Consider the following 8,894-nt stretch of genomic DNA (forward strand, 5'->3'; position numbering starts at 1 on the left):
ATAAACATTCCAAATTTTTTAACTAGATTTTTTATACAATAGAGAAATGATATGTGAAAGATTAATTTTTCTACGATGATTATTTACTTTATAATATATATTATCACAAGTGTTGACGATCAATCATATCTCTATTTTAATTATAAAACCCAAGAACATTATAGGTGTTTCATAGCGTGCAAGCTATTTATGGAAATAGTACCGTAGAAACTATTCTAGCATTGATCGTAATATCTTTGACAAAGCCAGGTTGAATTAGACACTTCGATTGGGTGACAAAGTATACAAATTGCATTCGTGTTATTCCAACCTCGTGCAAATGGGAAGTACTTTCAAGACTGCATGTAATATCCAATGTTTTACAACATGATTTCTAAATTTTACGCATTGGTTTCTAGGTTTTTATAAATATTAAAAAATATATACACGTTAAAAATTTGTATATATTTTTTAATATAAATAATTATATTGCTACACAATTAAAACATTTTGAAACAATTTGACAATTTATTTCCTTAAAAATAAACGTTGCTTATCTTGTTACAAGTATTGAATTGACTTTAAAATATTTCGTTTATTTATACCAAAGTAATTATCTGTTTATAACCATTAGAATTTTGCTTTTTCTCATTTTTCAAATTAAAAAGATTTTAGATAAACTATGTCAATAAGGAAAGGTATTTTTCAATATTAAAGTAATCCAATCAGATTAACTTTCTTTTATTATAAACGTACAGAAAAAAATTACTTTTGAGGGACTTAAGTACTTGTATAGATAAGCAATAAACTGCAACATTTATTTAAAATTTTTTATTATATTAGCATATTATGTTGTGTGTGTGAATGACTACATTCGTAAGGAAAAATAATTAAATCTTAGTGCCTATTGGATTTTACAAATACTTACAATACAATGGCTACTTATTTTTAAGCGATTTGCAGAAGTGATTCCTTTCTTTAAATTAAATATGCGTAATCTTCGTGATAGCGTTCGCATTAAAAAAATTATTAAAACCAATACAATGAAATATAAAAGTTCAAAGATTTTTGCTATTTTACATTCATAAATAAAACAAAATTATTGATATTAAAAATAACAAACTATATATTGAATTTTATATATTAAAATTGATTTCTGCCCTAAAATAAGGATACTCAATATATCAATTATCATTACTGAATAACAATGCATTTTACATGCAATCTGGAAAATAATTACTGTAAAAGATAGTGTCGCAATCTGGCTTCGACTGATTTTAACTTTAATCTTATAATGGACGGTTACACTAAGAACCTTTAGTCGCGATCAATTTTTACTCTGCCGAAAAAAGGCCAAATCTAAACGAACGCATAATAATCTATAATTATCATGCACTTACACTTTTATTATTAACAAACACACTCTACACACACGTGGACGCTTGTATGTGCGAATAGTAAGGATACGCAAGAGATAGTAAAGAATAAAGTAATATTAAAGAGAAGATTGTATATGCACTATAAGTAGATAACAGAAATCGCAAGGCCTCTATAAGTAACTGTTGCTTTTGTATGTGAAACATGCTTCGACGAAAAAACCCTTTTATTTTTATGAGAGTTTGCTTTTTGGTAATTTTATTGTAATCCAATAATTATAAGATTAATGCTATAATTATTTAATATATAAAGATATTAAATATATAAATATATATATATAGAAAAAGAGAGAGAAAGAAAAAAAGAGAGACATTATATATATTATATATATTAATTATGAATTATTACGCGAGTAATTCTTAAAAAGACACGACGCGATCACAACAGAGCAAATATAATTATTATTACTTAGTGTATGGGATGTTAAAATTTGTTTAGACTTTTAAGTACAATTTGTACAATTTGTTTAGATAACCGTTAAGTTAATGTAGTCATTGCGATGTACAGGTTGTCTGCAAAAGTGTCGCAAGCAAATATGTCAGGTACAAAGATAAAGTGAAACAAAGATAGGTACAAAGTGTATAATATTTATGATACGTATGTACGAAGAATCACAAAGTATAGTATTCTTAAATGATATATCTTATACCGGACAAGACAGCATCTTTTCATGGTAAATTCTTACGAAGTACGTCCTTATGCTGAATACAGAATTATCTTCTAATTGAAATATATTTGTTACGGAACTTTTTTGCCGAACATCCTGTACAGGTGACTTGGACGTCACACGATTAAGATTTCTTTCTTGGATCGAGTCATAAATAATTTCTACTAAATATTCATCTTTTCGAAAAATCTTTCAAATAAATCACGTGGCGAGTGAGCTTTTGTTTTTTATCAGAACAGATAAATATTTCTTCTTTTAAAACTTGAAGCTGAACGATAGTATTCTGCAATCCTAATGGTTGAAGATTCATTACTGAAAGGAAGAAGAAACCTTGAAGTATGATTTTAAAAAGGATATATAGACTGAAAAAACTTAAAAGTGCCATTCGCCACATGATACTTCGGAAATTCAAATACAGAAAAGGGATAAGGTAACGGCTGAAAAATATATAGGCCATGCGATGATCTTGAAGCATGAAATCAGTTTTCACTTTTTTTTTTCCAGAGATATGACTTCAAAAAAGTCGACAATAGTACACCCAAGGACTTCGTTTCTTTCCCTCGGAAATTTTCACAAACTGAGAAATGATCACCTTTTTACCTTAATGCTCATAGTACGTGCGCGATTAACGACACGACTAAACCTTTTACGTCCGCTTACAACTAAATTTGACGTAAAGACGAAATAAATTTTTGGAAGTTTTAAAAAAGTAACCGAGGGAAAGAATCGAAGTCCTTGGGTGTACGTTTTTCTGGTTGTTGATAACTGCTTACAAAGAACCAAAACTCATACAATCCGCCTACGTAGCATAGCAGCGCGTACAAAGTACCAAAAAAGCGCTTATGCCGATACACAAGATGTATGGTGTATTTACACTTATCGCATTGCAGCCAAAAATGAGATTTCGATAGTATTTTCTTTTCTTTTGAAGTCATTCGAGTCATTAAGTTCGCCGATTTGGTGCTGTAGGCGATCTCTTTCATCCCGGATCTCGTGATCTGCAGCGATTGACATGCTTTGGTTTGTTGCTGTTACTGCGAAGCTTCCCGCTTCTTCAGAGTATATTTTTGCTCCAGGAAGCATAGAATATGATTCCGCGCTTTACGCATTTCTCAATCTATTGAGGATGTTGACGAAGATGACCGCAGCTGCGGCAAATTACGTCGTTTTCTGATATCACATCCATCTACGACAAGAAATCAATCTTATTTAACGTCTTGTCGGTACGCAAGACGCAGATCGCTTAATTAATATAGATTTATCACTTCGTGTCAACTAATTCTCTGAGTTTTTCTAAGATTACTCTGGTCCACGAGTTTTGCGTTCTGCACGCGATCAAAGCGTAAATGACCCATGACATCGACGCGGCAAAACACAATGTCTGCTCCTTTGCTCTTTCATTGTTGTCGTCATTACCTTCCTTTGTCCATGATCCCGAAAATGCAGACGAAACTTATGCCCGTATTCATTGTCAGGCTTTAAATTTTTCTTCAGATGCTCTACGAATTATTTCATTGGCTATTGAGCATCTAAAGATAAATTTAAGGAAGCCTTAAGTACAAGGTCTGACTATGAATACATTAAAACTCTTTATTCTATTGTCAGAACCGTCAAAATTGGTCAAAACTGCCGTCTGGAATATCCAATATTCATTTTCCTTTTGTCTCCGCCGTCAATTCTGAAGCGCTTTTTATGCGCATAACTAAAGCAGGTATTTTTAATATTTTTCAGAGGGAATTATATTCAAGCAAACTTTATGTTTCAAAAATAATTTTTAGATAAATATAAATTGAAGTCTGCCGAGTTATTCGCTTGCAATAAAAGTAACATAACTGACAATTTTTTTTGTCTATATAGACCTCCGGTTGGAGGCTAGAAAATAATATCTTCTACCGCTCCTCGCAGTACTTCGTTACTCTGTTGCTTTATCTTCTGTGGTTAATTTATATAATTTTTCCAGTTCTAATAAATTTATAGATGATGTTGAATATCACCCAATCTTGATCCCTGATAATCTGCCAGACATCGAGCTCCCAATCTATATCCTCTCTCCCTATAACTGACGACTGAAGTTTTGGAGGTGCAGTCTGAAAGGCGCTTTGAACGCGCTGCTGTGCTACTTGGGCTATATGAAAATAAAGAAAAAGGATAGAAGTTACTTGCGACTCGACCCAATGTGTAGTATTGGCTTATCATACTAATAGCGCTTTTCATTGGCAGAACTAATGCGCACTCAGTGCACTTTAAAGTCGTTGTACAAAAATCGACGTAAAGATGTACGTTTAATAATAATATAAAAACGAATTAAACCGTGAAATATTCAATACATTTTATTGTGCCATTTGATAAAATACACATTGGGCATTTTATCAATTGAGATATCTCACTTTTACATTTAGATTAAAATAGTGTACAACAGTTTAAATGTGCACTGAGAGTTAGTTCCTCCAATGAAAAACGTTATAAAAAAGGAGCGTTTTTGTATTATTATATGTCCGTTATGATGTTATTACATATTGACGTTAAAGGGAAGCTTACGTTAATTAGATAGAAAATAAACTAGGTGGTTGCGACGACTGGTAAAGACTGGACAAATGGCGTCATACTTGACCGAAGAAATTGATTATAAATTTATCTGATGCGATGCTACAATTTCGTAGATTTATTATACGTATATCATAAATGAAACACAATGACGGGCGATACAGCGAGACAATCTGGTATCGCTGGTGCACACTCAATAATACAACTGCAATCTCTGAACTTGCAATCGAAACTGCAATTACATAAATATAATATAAAATCACATTCTCGATTCAATATCTAAATATTCTAAATATATGACTGCTGGCAAAATTGACGACGAAATGTTTCGAATCTCGATGTCCAAGTCACACATACACAACACATGCACACGAGCGCGTTTACATTTTTAGAGTATTTTTCTATTGCGCTAGCCACAATATTTACCGAAACATAGCGAGATTCGTTCATTCTGCACGTTGAATAATTAGTTAGATGCGTTGAGAACTAATGTTGTATACGTATATATATATACAAACTTCCAATACTTTCGCACGAGCAACTCGTATTTTCGTACTTTGTATTATTCTTTTGTATTTCTTTTCTTTTTTTTATAATTTTATACTTTGTATAGAAAACCATTTGCGTTTTTTGCGCGATCGTATCTATAATAATAGACGCGCGCTTTGCGACAGCTATCGGTCTTTCGACTGAGTTTCCGAGGTACCTCTATTACCTTGACGGAGAGCGAGAATCTGCTATTCTGCTTGATATTAGATTGCGTTGACAAGGAAAACGATTCGTGACTTATTAAAGAGTGTTCATTGTATAACGAGTACATGTTATTACGAAAAAAAAAATGTAAAGTCTTGACTCTTTTTATAGCACATTTTTATAGTGAATCTCAATTATTTCATAATATGTAAAGTGTTCATTCGATTAGCTCAGTCGTATCATATGACATCATATTGACTGTCTTATTGTTATTAAGTGATGGTGGAACAAAGCGAGGATAATCCCATCGAGTTGTTGATAATTAGCGTTCCTATTAACGTGTTTCTTAACTTTCCGACTTGAATATCGTCAAACATTCGTTACTTAAAAGTGTTAGGATCGCCGTTCCAGAGCGACTGCTATAAAAAGAGCCAACGCCGAAACAATGAATCTCAATAATGTAATTCAACGTGTGCTCGTTTACCGTGCGAATCCTTCGTTGTATATTACGCTGATATTACTGATGTGCCGATGTGTTTTTCGCCGTTTATATATGCAGCTATAAAGAATGCATTGATACATTCTTGCATCGGCATCACGGTTTTAGATAATTTTTCTACGAAATAAAAAAAATCCGCAAAAAGACAGTCCAGAAATACGGATGATGCGCAGGGCAGTCCATCCACTCGTGGTGCTTTGAATGATCAAACATGTATCGGAAATTACTTATGCAGAGGTTGCAAGCAATACAAAAAGGCACAACATGGCCTAACTTTCATTGTGAACATTTTCGTCCGCACGCAAGAGAGTTACCATATAATCGCGCGCGCGATCGAGGATGGGCCACCCTGCACTGAATTCTCTCATCTTCTCCTTGTAAAGCAGCGAGATCACTACGTTGTATAATAATTAAGCGAATAATTGTCTCTTAATCTTTAAGTTATTCATTCACGAACGCGATCGCATTGATACACATCCCGATATTTGCCCGCATAACTCCCATGTCAGTAAAGTAAAAAAGAAAGAGAATAAAAACCAAGGAAATTCACAAAAAAATGAGTACGACAGTTTAGTTTACCCGTCGATATACGTCCAATAATTCTAGCCGATGGTGATTCTGATTAGTTACTCCTATCCGGCACGATAAAACTGAATTTATAAGTTGTCGCTATAAGCGGGAAGCATAGACTCTTGCATAACGCATAATACATAAAGCACAAGAAATTTAACCAATCAGAGTCTTGTATTTCATGGAAAAGAAGGAAACGAAGAACTTTGATCGATTCATTTTCTTATGCATAACGCATAACACGTAATGCATAATAAAATGAACCAATCAAAATCTTTCGTTTCCATGAAATAAAGAATTCTGATTGATTGATTTTCTTATGCCGTATGTATGTTATGCGTTATGTAAGAGTCTGAGCTCCCCGTAAATTAACTATAAGACGTTAATTCGCGCGTTCAGAATATTATTAAAATTATTATTTTTGAAATTATTAAACATTATTAGCTATATATATATATATATATACAATAAGAACAAAAAAAATTTTTACGTTGTACTTCTCGTCTTATATTTCGCGTTTTATTCTCATAGAAAGTTTGGACAGCACCTTCCAAGTTTTATTTATTCACGAGGACAACAATACATTATTCTCTCTCTTAAGAATAAAACAATCGTCAGATTTAATTCTACTAAGCGAACACAGAAATCGAGCAAGATGTGACCGATAATGCGATTATGCTGGACAGGTTTTTTGCGTCCGTATTCTCGATCTGAGCTACTACGAGTTCTTTCTTCCTCTCCCTCGTCGCGGTTACAGACGAATAAAGGATCGAGGGAGAATAAAGGGAGGCACAATCCAAGCCGCGTCCACAGAAATATAGCCGTGCTAAACGAACGCATGCATCGAACGGTAACTTCGATCGCTCGGCCACAATATCATTTAGCATCGAACAAAAATATCTTAAAGCTTGCGAATCCATCATTGTCTGAGATTCAATATGTGAAAATTATCTAATTTAAAGAAAACGAAAAATTTTCATCTATCTATATAAATACATCATCTATAACAAAAATAATAATTGAAAAAATAAATACAACAAACGGTTGGAAAAAAATCTGAATGTTAAATAAAAAATACTCTATATATAGTTCTTTCATGGGGGTTGCTATAATTTTGGTATACTTGATATTAACACAGTTTATATTATACATATATTTTATATGAAACACTACGTCTCTTGATTCTATCCTGTTAGAAATTTCGTTATGATTTTAAGTAACATGTAAAAGAAGCTTGTGATTATGAGGTACTGAAAAGTAATGAATAGTTTAAACTGAAAACTAAGTTACAGTAGTCTTAAATGTAATGAATGTGTGCATTAAATTTCATGCAAATCTACATAAAATTTTATGGAAAGTACATTAAATTTTATGAAATTTTATGAAAAATATATTAAATTTTATACACACAAATATATTTTTCAGTTACAAATACATTAAATTTAATGTAATGCTATGAAGTTAAATTCAGCTTGTGTAACTTAAAAGTATATTAAATTTTATGATATTTTTAACAATTATGATTACTACGATAAATTTCGAAAAAATGTGAACATTCTTGTTAAGATAACATCGGTACAAAATTTTAACTCTGAAGAATCCACATTTCAAGAGAAGCATGTTCAGTGAAAGGCATATCCTGGCATAGCCATGAAAATTTTTGGAAACAATCGGAAATATAGTGAAACTAATAAAATATATTACACAGCAATATCTACAATTAATATGAAGAAAGTAATAGCCCAAAAACAGCCTTTTAATTCAATATATAATATATAAATAAGCAAATATCAACGGTTTTGCTATGGACATCTTCGTTCGCGAATTTTCAAAAGAAATTCGTAACGATAGTACGATTTGATCGTTTTCGTGAGTCACTATGTCTGCCACGCGGAAAGAGTCCATGATGATAAAATGTACGATTGATCTCCGATCCCATACGCGTTATACATGGGGCTCGCGAACTGGAAAGCGACGAGCTATAAGAGCGTCCGTAAGCAGGCAGGCAGGCAGGCAGCGCCGGTTTATTCCTGATCGAATGTTTTTGCACGGCCGCCGCAATCCTAATTGAATTCGCTGTCGGCCGCTCTCGCGGAGCTGCACCGAGAGCGGTGCGTAGAATCATGCGCCGTACATACACGAATTTACGTCATATAATTGTGTGACAGAAAAGCAAATCAAAACGAGAATAGTGGTGTCACTTGAAATTCAGCTCCTTTTTCTTTTTTTGCCTAAGTGATGAAAAAATCCTAAGTACATTCTCGCGAAAAGGATGATTAGAAGGTACCAGATTATCTTAAATTTTTCGCTAGAAAAATATGACGATAAAATTATTTAGAAATATTTTTATGCAATATCTCTGCTTGAAAATCATGCTGCTAATATATAATTTATACGCTTTTCTATATAATTGTACAATTGAAAGTTGAACGAAGACAAACATTGGTAATGTCATTCCTAATTTAATTTTTTTTTATAGGAATATAAACAGATACTCATAAATTC

This window comes from Mycetomoellerius zeteki, unplaced genomic scaffold, assembly GCF_001594055.1.
Source record: "Mycetomoellerius zeteki isolate Tzet28-1 unplaced genomic scaffold, Tzet1.0 scaffold120, whole genome shotgun sequence".
NCBI lineage: Eukaryota > Metazoa > Arthropoda > Insecta > Hymenoptera > Formicidae > Mycetomoellerius > Mycetomoellerius zeteki.